This window comes from Mustelus asterias, chromosome 4, assembly GCF_964213995.1.
Source record: "Mustelus asterias chromosome 4, sMusAst1.hap1.1, whole genome shotgun sequence".
NCBI classification, from domain to species: Eukaryota; Metazoa; Chordata; class Chondrichthyes; order Carcharhiniformes; family Triakidae; genus Mustelus; species Mustelus asterias.
The window spans coordinates 88,679,392-88,694,633 of record NC_135804.1 but is presented as its reverse complement, the minus strand read 5'-3'; positions in this window follow the sequence as shown (position 1 = coordinate 88,694,633).

Genomic DNA, 15,242 nt, shown 5'->3' with positions numbered 1-15,242 from the left:
TCTGTCCACCTGCCTCCATTCATTTGGAAGTCGGTGATTTCAAGGACTCCTGTTTAAAACTGATAACATTGTAACTTCTTACCATTCAAATACACCCACTTTTAGGGTTAAAGTTACCTCCCTTTGAACCAGAAAAATGGAACAAACATATGTTGTGAATACTTTGCTCATTTTTGCAAACAGCAGACTAAAATAGTTGTGGGAGTGTAATTTGCATACTTAAAAAGCCTCCCACTTGTTTAGTTATAGGCGTCCATTTAAATGCCTGCCTGACATTCAATTCCAGCAGGGAAATGGGCACATGTAATTGGTTGCTGGCAGATGAAAACCTCCTCCAGCATTGTTAGAACGTTCTTCACTTCAGAATATATTTTAAGAACTTGTTTGGAGAATGTAACAGACGGCACTGAAAACTGCTGTTAAAATTCATCAAATGACATGATAACTTCCTGTTAATATCCCTCCTTAAACTTTCCATTTTTGACATTGGGGCCAAGATTCTCTGGCCTCCCAGCCGTGTGTTTCCCACTGGTAGGAGGTGGCGGGTTGTTTGCTAGCGGCGGGATTCGCTGGTCCCGGTTCTGTCAATGAGAATTCCCATTGATGTCACTCCATGCCGACGGGAAATCCGCTGGCAGGGATACGTTGCCAGTGGGATCGGAGAATCCTGCTGGCGGAAATGGCCGGAGAATTCCAGCTTTTGTTTTAAACTATACCCGCTTCTAAAATATGTTGCAAAATGAATATTTTTCTGGTAAAATATCCTTTCCTGGATCGACAGAGTGCCAATTTTAAGAATTTCCACAAACAGTAGTGTGCAAGGTAAGATGTAAAAGATACGAAATCAGGGTTTCTTCCCATATTTCTTTAGCATTCAACGGTGCTGGGCACTATGAAAATCTCAATGTGATTGAGAAGAATCAGCATGGTTTTGTGAAAGGGAAAGCATGTGTAAGCAATTTATTGGAATTCTTTGAAGGAGTAACATGTGCTATGGATGAAGGGGCACTTGTACTGTACTTGGATTTCCAGAAGGCATTTGGTAAGGTGTCAAAAGTTATTGTGGATATTAAAAGCTCAAGGTCCAGGGGGTAACATGTTAGCCTGGTTTAAAGATTGGTTGGCTGGCAGGAAACAGAGGTATGCTTAAATGGGTCATTGTCTGATTGGCAGGATATGATGAGTGGAGTCCTGCAGGGGTCTGTACTCAATGATTTGCAATTTGCAATTAGATGAGGAGAGCAAAGACATGGTAGCTAAATTTGCAGTTGACGCAAAGTTAGGTAGGAAGGTATGTTATGAAGAGAACTAAAGGAGGTTGCAGACAGATATTGATCGGCTGAGTGAATGGCAGATGGAGTATAATGTGGGAAAATGTGAAGATGTTCACTTTGGCAGAAAGAATAAAAAAGCAGAGGATTACTCAATTGAAAATGATTGCAAAATGCTGAGGTCCAGAGGGATCTCGGTATTCTGGTGCATGAGCCACAAAAAGTTAGCATGCAGGTAAAGCAAGTAATTAGAAGAACCAAACAGACTCAAAACGGTAACTCTGCCTTCTCTCCTCACAGATGATGCTAGACTTGCTGAATTTTTCCATGATTCTCTGTTCTTGTAATGAAGAAACCTGATAGAATGCTATCTTCTATCATGACAGGAATTGAACATAAAAGTAAGGATGTTATGCTTCAGCTATACAGGGCATTGATGAGAGCAAATGTTGGGTACTGTGTGCAGTTTTGACTTCCTTATTTAAAGAACAATGTTAATGTATTTGGAGGTGATTCAGAGGAAATTTACTAGATTGAAACTTGGAATGAATGGGAAAGGTTGGACAGACTTGGCTTGTTTCCATTGGAGTTTGGAAGAATGAGGAGTGACTTGATTGAAATATATAAGATCCTGAACAGTTTTGACAAGGTGAACATGGAAAGGATGTTACTCCTTGTGAGTGAGTCCCACCTTGAGGCATTGTCCTTATAGGCCAGAGGTGGGGAGAATTTTTTTCTCTCAGAGAGTTGTGCGACTTTGGAACTCTCTGCCTCAGAGGGCGGTGGAAGTGGGGTCACTGAATATTTTTAAGGAAGAGCTGGATAGAGTCTTGTTGAGCAAAGGAATCAAAGTTATCGGGGGTAGATGGGAATGTGGAATCTGAAACTGGAAAGCCATGATCTTATCGAAGGGTGGGAGCAGGCTGGAGGGGCTGAGTGGCCTACTCTGCTCCTAATTCGGATGGTAGTAGGCTCATCAATAGGTATTAATCGAAACTCCAGAGCCATGCCCTCCACATAAGGTTGCAAATGTAGACACTTCAGCAGGAATATAATTCAGTTTGAACCCATTATAACATACCCGAGCAAGCAGACACCAGGTTTGCTTGTTGTTGTTGTTGTCTACCATATCAGATGTATGAAAATTAGATGGTTTAAGAAAATGTCAATGATAAGGCACATAATTAAATGTAATTTCTATTTCCATAGTGCTAATTATAGCGTCAAGAGGATTTTCATCTCTATATTTTTGTTCTGGATTGACTGTTTCCTCCTTCAATGTCTGCTGCTCTCTATGGTGTATGTTTTCGCTGCGAAGATGGGAAGGTCTGAGCCATCAAATTTTCTACAGCTGCCATTAGTGCTGCTCTTGGCTTGGTGACAAGAGGAACTCCAGAGAGGAGAAAGTGGAGGCAGTGGTAGAAGGGGGATTCTATTATCAAAGGCACAGATAGCAGGTCTTACAACCGTGATGATGGTAACTGCCAGACTGTCGCACAGCTGGAACATCAGCCTCAGACATTATAGTGAGTCAGAAAAAGGCGAACTCCTGAGATGGAAGAAGCTGTACAAAGAGGATGGCTTTCACTTCACCCCAGAACTTGAACCACACTGCAGTAGCAAGGTACTGGCAGAGAGGGTAAATAGAACCTGGAGATGTATTTAAGCTAGGATGATCTGAAAACAGACAGAAGAGGCGGTGGTTATGGTGGAATTTGAACCAGAAATGAATAGACGAGTTGGAACAGATAAGGAGTTAAGATATTTCACCCAAACAGCTTCCAAGCTGCCCACCTCTGAGGTAGTAGATGGGTATATGAACAGTCTGATCCAAGGAGGGGAGTTGGTATTTTAAATATGAAAATAAGGTTTGGGGATACTACCACTAACACCGCCCATGGTATGTGTATCTGGGCTGGTGGTGGGTACAAGTGATAGCGGTGCTTCCTCTAAAGATGTGGATCTCTCCTCTTCCTCTCCCTCAGGGCTCCAGTCTGGGATGGGGCAGAGGCTGGAGATGGGGGTCCTTGACCTCCTCATTTGCCGTGGTCACCTCTTGGAGGCACCTGTAGGTGATAAAGAAGAGCACAAATGACAGCATCGACTGCCTCCAATTTGGAGGCACATTCAATGCCAGGTCCCATACAAAGAAGGAATCCTTATTACGTTGATAGCCAAGGCTAATCTCCCCATTGCCAATGGCTCTGTCCCCCTCAATGCCTGTGAACACCGAAGCCCCTTCCTAAAGCTCAGTGAGAGACCCCAGGCATGATAGACCCCCTCTGACCTTCTCTCACTCCCACAGGTTGTGATGGAGCTTCTTCGGGTCAAAGAAGAGAATGCTTGAGAGGGGTTACATGTTGCATAAGTTGGAGCATTGCGTGTCCCTACAGTCTACATCACCTACTTCTTGTAAGGCAGCCTAATTCTGTGCAGCTGGTCATCACTGATGCGGATTGGGCAGAAGTTGTGTACCAGCTACCTCTAGAGTGCAGGGCACATCCACATGGGAATGTGGAGGCAGCTCATTCCCTCAGGGCCTGTGCTGGATTCATCCCTTTCCTGCCTGACCACCCCCCATAACTGCTCCATGCAGCGTCCCATGTCTGCTGAAGGATGGAGGAGGCCGAATGGTATCTCCACCACAGTGTAGGTGCACTCAAGTGGGACTGTGAGGCAGGACATGCTATTGTCTCTGGTCCTTGTCTTTTAAATATGGCATCCAGTTATGACGGTGGATTATGCGACTACAAGCCCCTCTCGCCACAGAAAACGGCACAAATCACCTGGTTGCATAATTAATTAGGTCAGGGTTTAATTAGGGGGGGGGGGGGTTTACACCAGTGACCACAATGGGAAACACCTTATGTAACCTACACCCAAACACTGCCTCAGGACTTAATTCCAGAAGGGAGAATTCCACCCACCATCTCCATTTTGAAGCTTATGTTCCATGTTTGCCAGGCCTCTGCTTCTCCACCCTGACCTAACCAATACACCTTGCTGGAAAGCCAGTGACAAGGATGAACCTCCCCCCCTCCCACCACCCCCCTCCCTGCCCCCGAACCCCACATTGATCAAACATGATCCTGTTTCCTTCCTTTTGGGATGGAACATCATCACACACCTGTCAGTTCTCCTTCCTCTCCTCCTAGATCGACTGCCACCTCCAAAAGTTCCAGAGTGTTCCTGAAATTGAAATTTCAGGAAAAGCCAGTTGAAGCGTAGGCTCCACTAGGAATTGTTACAATGTTTGTAGAGACTGTTAACTTTTAAAAGGAGATTCAAACTTCCGGTTATTAGTTGAAAGAATAACACAGCAAGATTTCACATTTTTAAACTTTTTATGACAAATATCACTCGACTAAGTACTACTTTCTTTATGGAGGCAACTGATACTTTACAGAAAGCTTCATTCTCCTTATATATTTAGTACACATCACACTCTCTATGGAATTAAAGTACTTGTATCAAACAGACCACAGTTGTTCCCAGCTTCCAATGGGTTGCTTCTTTTTTTATTATTTTCTCAGCCTGAAGACATCTAATTCCAGAACTTTCACTGTGAGGTTTACACTGCAGATTCCTTCCTACTAACCCAAACTAGGTGAATCTGCCAGCCTCTTTTAAATCCTCACATATTCATACACCTCAATCTAAGCATAAGTCCCACCCTATTCTGCATGACAAACAAAACAGTTGGCATTTCCTCTGCTTTATGTGCAGGGTTGGCTGCCTCGATCTCTTACTCTCTGCCTCTCAGATAGCTGTCTGTTGGTGATATTCATGGAACTGTAGGGAAGCCTGTAACCTGATCTCAAAAATGTCTCTATCTGCCCTTTTCCCCATGGCAACCTGAAATACCTTGTATCAAGGTAGAAGTGCAAATTAATTATCTTTGATTCCACCATCCTTCCATCTTAAAAATAGATGGATAATTTACAGCACTGTTTTTTACAACGAGATACCTATAACACCTTTCTGAGATATTGGGAGTCAACTCATGGTAAATTCAAAGACCGCTACTATTGTCTCCAAGTATAAATATCATCCAATTTCTTCTCACTATAACAACTGAGCTTTCCTTTGATCTCGAACAATCAAACCATCCAGGCTTGCTGTCGGGTAAACTTCAGAAGACGTCACCTGACTCCCTTCATTTATCTTAAATTTAAAGATACAGTTCCAGAATAATCTTATAAACCAAAAGATACAGTTCCAAAACATAATAATCATATAAATCTCACAACTGTAACAGAGAGAAACATCGTGCTTTTAAAAGAGTCTACTGTGCTATGTTCATCACATTTTAAGTAACTGAGACACACGTAACTCAGGTGTATGTGAAATAAATGAGCAGTAAACTGTGAAAAGCTTCGATGTGTTCTCAGTTACATATTTCGTTCTTCCTCCTGGGGGAATTGAAAATCACAAGGTCTGGTTGTTTCAGTGAACCATTGCAAGTAAAAAGGCCACAACCACCCAGGAAACTAACTCATATCTAAGTTTTTGTACAAACTTTAGAAGCAGTGATGTGTAGAATTTTAAGGGAGATAAATGTAACTCAGCCTGTTTTCCGTGAAATTGAAAGTCCTGATCTGCCTGTGCTTGTTCCTGTTGAAGCCAGGTCAGCATGCAAACGCTGTGCTCTCTCCTCCTCCCAATGCGTTCTGAGTGCAGCACAATGCAACCTGTGCTGCTGGCTGGCTTTTCCTTTGTCGTGACCTGAGATTTGGATGTCGCTGGCAAGCTCAGTATATGTTGCACATCCCTATTTGCCCTTGGGAAGCTGGTGGTGAGTCATCTCCCTGATTTGCTGCAATCCATGAAAGATAGGTACACCCACAGTGCTGTTAGGGAGAGAGTTCCAGGATTTTGGGTGAGTGCTGGTGGAAGAATGGCTCCAAAGTCAAGAGGGCGTGTGACTTGGTGGGGGAGCTTGCAGGTGGTAGTGTTCCCACATGCCTGCTACCTCTGCTCTTCTAGAATTGTAGAATGCCTAAAGTGCTTAAGGAGGCCATTCAGCCCATCAAGACTGAACCAACAACAATCCCACCCAGGCCCAATCCTTGTAATCCCATGTATTCACCCCGCTAACCTCCAAATTTAGCACAACCAATTGGACTGTGGGAGGAAACTGGAGTTACCCAGACGAAACTCGCGGAGAAATGGGAGAACGTGCAGGCTCCATATAGATAGTGACTCAAGCCGGGAATCGAACCCGGGTCCCTGTGCTGTGAGGCAGCAGTGCTAACCATTGTGCCACCAGGCTTCTTGCAGATGTTATACATTGCAGCCACTGTGCGTCGGTGGCAGAGGGGATTAATGTTTAATGGTGGATGTGGTGCAGAAAGTGGGCTGCTTTATCTTGGATGGTGTTGAATGTTTTGAATGTCGTTGGAGCTGTACTTTCCCAGGCAAGTGAAGAATATTGCATCACCTCCTGACTTTTACTTTGCAACTGCAGGACAGACTTTGGAGGGGTCAGGATGTATGTTCCTTGCTGCAGAATTCCCAGTTTCTGATGTGCCCTGTGGGTTGTGCCTGATACAGTCAGCAGTGTGCCCTCCACCATTGTATTACCAGCACCTAAAATGTTGCCTCAAATGTAAGTTGCTCAATGAAGCCAATTTGACAAATGTTAACATGAAGAAATCACTCGGATCATGATTGTGATTTTCCATCATTCACTTCATGCAGGTAGTTTAAAAGCAAAATTGTCGACTGCAAACACAGCTTTATAATATTGATCTTCTTGTTTCACAAGATCATTACATACAAAGAAGTAGATACTCTGCATCACATACCACGTGCCAACCGACTCAAGGACAGCTTCTTCCCTGCTGCCATCAGACTTTTGAATGGACCTACCTTACATTAAGTTAATCTTTCTCTATGACTGTGACACTACATTCTCCTTAGGGGATTTTCACAGTAACTTCATTGCATTGTTAATGTAAGCCTACTTGTGACTAATAAGTAAACGTAAACTTATGTACTCTATGAATGGTATGCTTTGTCTCTAAGCACGGAAGAAACAATACTTTTCACTGTATCCCAAGACATATGACAATAATAAATCAAATCAAATTAAACCACTGATCCGCCCTATGGAAGGGGAAACAATGCCATTTCAAAGTAGCAAGTTGATTCAGCACAAAGTTCTGTAGGTTTGCAAGCTCAGTACATGGTGCCATCAAATCAAATCAAATCAAATCAAATCAAGGCATTGGACCCATAAATTGGTCTTTGGAATGATTGAAATGGTCATGACAACAAAGCAAACCCTAAAACTTTGGTACCCTGTGTGGTGAACCATCGTTGGTTCCCACTAGGTAGTACTGAGCCAGGGTCTGGCCAGTACTATGAGTCTGTATATATGTTACTGTTGGGGTTCGGGTTGGGCTGTTCTACCTGTAATATAGTTATTATGGTACATCCCAGTTGGGCTCCGCCTCCTGGGAGAGGTATAAAGGTCACTGCTCTGTCTGGGACTCTTTAGTCTGGGATCGTGTATTATATATGGTAGCTCTATTGTAGTAGTCAATAAAAGCCTTTATTTCCTCGAGTACCTCTAGCCTCGTGAGTTATATCACGCATCACCCTGAGTGAAAAATATGAGTGAAACTTCTGCTTGCCCACCTTTCCTAATATCCCCTCCTCTGTGGACACTTTTTGATTAAATTGCTGTTCAACGTGGTCACTTTTCTCATCACTGAAACCGAAGGACCTTTCTAAGTGCTTTGTAAGTTCTTCAAAATATTACTTTGACATCAAGGATGACAAATCTTTTGCTTTTAAGAAGTTGAATGCGATGCTGAAGGTCTGTCAATGTACACAGAAGAATTCACTGTCACTGGTACAGAATCCTTTTAGAGTATTGATGCAGGAAGCGAAGAAAGAGTCATTCAATCCATCCACCTCCTTCTGCTAATGCTTTGTTATCCGCTTCAACACGCAGCTCCCTTCCATCAATCCACACTTTGAGGTGGCCCTGGGTCACAGTATTTCTGAGTGATCCACCCACAGCTTGGAGTTATGTCTGAAAGTTTAGTCAATATATATCATTCATATTTATGCACATACTATGACAGAAAATATGCACATGTTTAATGGATGATGCACTGTAATTGATAGCTACAAATACCACTGGGTAGTTTTTCTGGTTGCTGAGATTATCTCACCAGCAAGCTTTGGGGAGGAGTCTGAAAAGCACCGCAAGGCTACATTTCACTGGCTTTCCACTCCTCCCTTATTTTAGTGGGACCGTCTGAGAGGGGTGGAGTTTGAAATTAATTAATCTGAAATTAATTAAGATATAATTAATATAGATAATTAATATTATGTTAATACATTGATGCAGATCCAACTCGTGCATGTTTTTTTAAATGCTGACATCTGATTCAGAAGCTCGAGTTCTCCAAACCTTCCCGCCATGGGTTCTCCTGCTGGCGGAACCAGCGAGCCATTGACGTCTCCATTCACATTGACGGGACTGGAAGATCTCATTGGCGTGAAGGGCTAGAAAATCTTGGCCACAGCCTACATATCTTGACCGATAAAAGACAATTACATTCCAGCATCCGCAGTAATTTGTTTTTATGACCCGATGAGGTGATAGATGTAATTAGCAATTTGGATTCTTTGCCCAGATGGAACTGTCAAAAGCCATTGTTAGCATCCAATTTTGTGAAGACTGCTTTTTGTTCATTTGATGCGGTTTTCGTCCACTGATGCCATCAGGCAGATCATGCAGTCTGCTGATATATTTGAGTCAAATCCACACAGATTTTGACCATTAGACATCTGTACTGTGACAATTTGTTATACACTTGAAAGGGTTGCAGCTTGCTATAAGAGCTGATCACATGATTTGATGGTGATGTCATTAGGGTGTTGCAGGTTGCCGTTTTACTTTCAGTTTTGCACTCTGTACAGTGCAAAAATCAGCTCTTCAGTAAATCTGTTGTTGTTACTTTGAATAGACATGTGCAAATCATATTCTTTTCTTTTTGTTGAAACCCACAACCCCCAAAACATTGTTAGGACATTACACAATTCCAGTACAGTACTTCATTGGTATGATTACTGGAGAGTTGACCTATTGTTGCAATATGTGTCCAGTCTCAGTCTTCACTGTGTCTAAGAGTGGGTGAGGGATAATCCTCATAGAAACTTATAAAATCTGAACAGGGTTAGACAGGGTAGATTCAGTAAGAATGTTCATAATGGTGGGGGAATCCAGAAATCATAGTTTGAGGATAAGGGATAAACCTGTTATAGCTGAGGTGAGGAGAAATGTCTTCACTCAGAGGGTGGTGAATGTGTGGAATTCACTACCACAGAAAGTAGTTGAGGCCAAAATGTTGTCTGATTTCAAGAAGAAATTAGATATAGCTCTTGGGGCTAAAGGGATCAAGGGATATGAGGAAGGGAGATCAGGTTATTGAATTCGCTGATCAGCCATGATCAAGATGAATGGCGGAGCGGGCTCGAGGGGCCGAATGGCCTACTCCTGCTTCTAGTTTCTATGTTCCTATATTTTTATGTAGGCTTAGCATCTGTTGTTCGGGTTATGTGATATTCTGTTTTCATCTCCCATAAGCCTGAAAATAGGGATGGGAAATTTATTCCTGAATACTTCACCAGACAGCTCATCAGTAATTTCATGAAACTTGTAAATGAGCCTTCGCTGCAAAAATGGCTCAATCATGGTGACTCTTGGTTCTGTATCTTGTATAGTGGTTCAAAAATGTGTTTATCCTTGTAACTTAAACTTAGTTGGTGTTGGCAAATTATTTTTAGTTTAGTCGCTCCTGGAACTTGCAATTGGATGGCTGTAATGTGATATTTTGACTTTATAGATAATACTGAAACAGCGGTGCCAGTATCTACCTTGAAGTCTGTGTGTGACCATCAAATTCTAATTCAACACTCCAGTAATTATTTTTGTTGACTTCTCCTAAGAAGATGACTTGTTTTGTTCTGTGATCCTTCCATTTGGTTTTGTTGTTATCTCTTTCTTCCTATGATCTATTGGAAGTTTGGATCTGCAGACTTTTTAAAAAAACCTCCCACAGTTCTGACACTCAACTTTCCCTACTGGGCATACTTCCTGCTTGTGTCTGGTTTTCCTGCCACACCAAGAGCATTTCAAGATGACGGTTGGTGTCCTTTTTCCATATTTAGTGGGCTTTTACTTCATTGTATTTTCTTTTTTGTCCAATATGTTGAGTAGCTTCATTCATTTATTTCAATCTCACTTCCCCCTGAATAACCTTTCTGTTTAGCTTCCTAAGCTTGGTCTCTCATGCTATTGTGGGAGTTAAATATTCCCTTGTTTGCAAAAATTCTAACAGGGTTTCATCTAATACTCCACCCACGTTCATCTATTAATTAGTCTTTGAGGATTTCATTATCACAATTCTCCGTGACTCTGTACAAATAATTTGTAAATGGGTCCATGGATTCACCTGGGTTTTGCCTTCCCTTGTTAAATTTTGCTCACAAAATAATCAAACTTTTTCAACTCAGAAGTATGAATAAAATGCCTCACTGACTTCCTCATATGAACTCAAAGCCTCATTGTTGCCTTGTCTTGCAATAACATTATCTGTTATGGCCCCTACCCCATAGAGTGAACTACTGACCTAATCCTTCTGGTCCTTCTTATGAAAACCTAAAGCTCTGTCCAGACAATCTCTGCTTCCAGTTGTCCCATTTTTGAGCCGGTTGTAAGCCTTCAGCACGTCAGACCAGTTCTGTGAGTGACAATGTTGACTCCATGCTTACCATAAGCTCTGGATCTGTTGCTGGTTCAATAGCTTGGCTTGTAGATTGTGAACTGTACTCACTGCTTTCTGGACTCTGGGTTTGCATGTCAGCTTGAATCTGCAGCACCCATGATGCCCCGTTCTCAGATAGAACTTCAACATTTTTCTTCTTGTCATTTTTCCAAGAATTTGGAAATCAGGTCTGTAATCTTTTTGGGGAGCGTTCATGCTCTTTACACTTTTATTATGTTCATCTCAAGTTCGGGATCGAGATGGAGTCTCTTTAGGGTTTCCTTGTTAGCCAAAGAATGGTTCTGTAGACTGTTACTCATAACAATCATTCTTGTTTCTTTACAGATCAATGCACATCACGAAACAAAGTTGTAATTCTGCTTCCCACCAGATGTCAAGGGGGCGATTCTCCCAGGCCGCTATGCTGCTTTAGCAGTGAAGGTCGTTTAGCGGGCACCCTGCTGGGCGCCATGGCCTCCTTGTTTCTCCGGTTGTCGGATTTCCGGCGCCATCAGCTCCATGCCAGAAATCAGCACGGAATTTTATAATTTATTTAAGTTAGAATTTAAATCTCATTACCAGGACTGAAATCTCCAGGCATACTAGAGTCTCCTTTGCCCCTTCGCCAGGAGTGTTTCATTTCAGCGGGGTTTACAATAGCTCCCCAATTGTGGGGAACTGGCAGTCTGACCTGGCTGAAGTGAAAGAGAGCCATGGAATGGGTAAGGGGGGGTACCCTCTGGGCATTGCCAGCTTGACAGTGTCAGGCTGGTCTCCTAGCACTGTGGAAGGGGCAAAGTGGCAATGTCCACCTGGCATCGGGCAGAGCCAAGGGGGCAAGGCCTATTGGGGCAGGGCCTAATGGGGTGGGGCCTATGTGGGGAGATCAGTGGGAGTGGGGGGTTCCACTGCCACTCCACACTTTGGGATTAGTGACAAAGGGAGGGCTCGCCATCGAAGTGTAGGATGGGGGCTTGGCCTGCCCGGGGAGGGTCAGGGGCTGCCTTATGAGAGGACGGGCAGATCGAGGCGGGCTGGGGGGTTGGGAGCTAGGCTGGCCTGGAAAGATCCGGGAGTCATGATGTGGAGATGCCGGCAATGGACTAGGGTAAACACAGTAAGAAGTCTCACACCAGGTTCAAGTCCAACAGGTTTATTTGGTAGCAAAAGCCACCAGCTTTCGGAGCGCTGCTCCTTCATCAGGTATGTGGGAGTTCTGTTCACAAGCAGGGCATATAAAGACACAAACTCAATTTACAAAATCATGTTTGGAATGCGAGTCTTTACAGGTAATCAAGTCTTAAAGTTACAGACAATGTGAGTGGAGAGAGTGTTAAGTACAGGTTAAAGAGATGTGTATTGTCTCCAGCCAGGACAGTTAGTGAGAATTTGCAAGTCCAGGCAAGACATGGGGGTTACAGATAGCGTGACAAGAACCCAAGATCCCGGTTGAGGCCGTCCTCATGTGTGCGGAACTTGGCTATCCGTCTCTGCTCAGCGACTCTGTGTTGTTGTGTGTCGTGAAGGCCGCCTTGGAAAACGCTTACCCGAAGATCAGAGGCCCAATGCCCGTGACTGCTGAAGTGTTCCCCAACAGGAAGAAAACACTCTTGCCTGGTGATTGTCGAGCGGTGTTCATTCATCCGTTGTCGTAGTGTCTGCATGGTCTCCCCAATGTACCATGCCTCGGGACATCCTTTCCTGCAGCGTATCAGGTAGACAACGTTGGCCGAGTCGCAAGAGTATGTACCGTGTACCTGGTGGATGGTGTTCTCACGTGAGATGATGGCATCCGTGTCGATGATCCGGCACATCTTGCAGAGGTTGCTGTGGCAGGGTTGTGTGATGTCGTGGTCACTGTTCTCCTGAAGTCTGGGTAGTTTGCTGCGGACAATGGTCTGTTTGAGGTTGTGCGGTTGTTTGAAGGCAAGAAGTGGGGGTGTGGGAATGGCCTTGGTGAGATGTTTGTCTTCATCAATGACATGTTGAAGGCTCTGGAGAAGATGCCGTAGCTTCTCCGCTCCGGGGAAGTACTGGGTGATGAAGGGTATTCTGTCCGCCGTGTCCCGTGTTTGTCTTCTGAGGAGGCTGGTGCGATTTTTCGCTGTGGCGCGTCGGAACTGTCGATCGATGAGTCGAGCGCCATATCCTGTTCTTACGAGGGCATCTTTCAGCATCTGGAGGTGTCTGTTGCGATCCTCCTCATCTGAGCAGATCCTGTGTATACGGAGGGCTTGTCCGTAGGGGATGGCTTCTTTAACGTGTTTAAGAGGGAAGCTGGAGAAGTGGAGCACCGTGAGTTTATCCGAGGGCTTGTGATACAGTGAAGTGCTGAGGTGACCGTCCTTGATGGAGATGCGTGTGTCCAAGAATGCAAATGATTTCGGAGAGTAGTCCATGGTGAGTCTGATGGTGGGATGGAACTTGTTGATGTCATCATATAGTTGTTTCAGTGATTGTTCACCATGAGTCCAAAGGAAGAAAATGTCATCGATGTATCTAGTGTATAGCATCGGTTGAAGGTCCTGTGTGGTGAAGAAGTCTTGTTCGAACCTGTGCATGAAGATGTTGGCATATTGAGGTGTGAATTTGGTCCCCATGGCTGTTCCGTGTGTCTGGATGAAGAACTGGTTGTTGAAGGTGAAGACATTGTGGTCCAGGATGAAGCGGATGAGTTGTAAAATTGCATCTGGAAACTGGCAGTTGTCGGCGTTGAGTACTGAGGCAGTTGCAGCAATGCCATCGTCGTGGGGGATGCAGGTGTAGAGTGCCGAGACATCCATTGTGACGAGGAGCGCTTCTGGTTCAACTGCTCCATGTGTGTTGAGTTTCTGCAGGAAGTCCGCAGTGTCGCGACAAAAGCTGGGGGTTCTTTGTAGAATGGGTTTCAGGATGCCCTCGACGTAGCCGGAGAGGTTCTCGCACAGGGTCCCATTGCCCGATATGATGGGACGGCCGGGTGTGTTTGCCTTGTGTATCTTCGGGAGGCAGTAGAAATCTTCAATGCGGGGAGTACGTGGGATGAGAGCATGGACGGTCCTCTGAAGGTCCGGATCAAAGTTCTTGATCAGTGTGTTGAGTTGACATCCGGGAGGCCAGCGATCGGGGTGTGTGGGGGGTGGGGGGGGGGCGCGGGTGTTGCACGGACAGCGATGCGGGGTCGCAGTGCTGGCCAGCAATCGAGCTGGCCAGTGTTCAGGAGGCCGACAGTGCGGGGCTACTGCGCATGCGCCAATCTCCACTATGAAAGATCGGCATAAACACAGTGGGCCACTCACTACCATACTGCCGGCCTGTCCAGCAGGAATAGGCCCCATCCCCTGATTGTTATCATGATTCATGCTGAGGCATTCTGCAGTGCTCAGAATGTGGGAGATTCATTTTGAAAATCCCGCTGAAAAAAACAACAGGATTTAGTCCAACTTTTCCACGATTTCGACACTTAAATTTTTTTGTGAGAATTCCACCCTAAGTCTCTTAATCATGTGACATCAAATCATACAAGGTTAGGAGAGGGGATATTAACTCTCATTACTGCAGTATTGATTTAGAAGATGATGGTCACCCCCCCCAGAATTCATGGTAGATACTGACACCTCTGTTTCAGTCTTATGTGGTGAAATAAGTGGCTCAAAATATCACATTGCAGCCATCATCCATCCAATTGCAAGGTCTCAGAGTGATGACACTATAAGTAATTGGCCAACACCAAACAAGTTTAAGTTACAAATATTTTAGAACCACTATACATGATATAGAACCAGGAGTCTCCTGACAACATTGAACTCTACAAAGGTCAGATCAGGGGTGAGTACAATGATAGTGGACTGGACACCCGACCTATTTCACGTGACTCCTATCTTCTGACCTAATATCTTCATCTTATGTGGCTCAGTGTCTTACTTTGTTTTATAAATGCTCCTGTGAAGCACCTCAGGATGTTTTATTGTCTTCGAAGTGCTATATAAACATTTGCTACTGTTGTTGATATCCTGCCACCCCTCAAATCAATTCTCTCCCTCCCTGTGCCTAGAAGATTCCCCTCTCAGAATTTGCTGTGAATTTCTAATGGATTTGCAGACCGATCGTCCCGGATCAGACTTATGTACACTCACCCACACAGAACTTGCTGTGAATTCCTAATGGGGTTGCAAAGTAGAAGTTAGCACAAGAAAGGCTGTGCTGA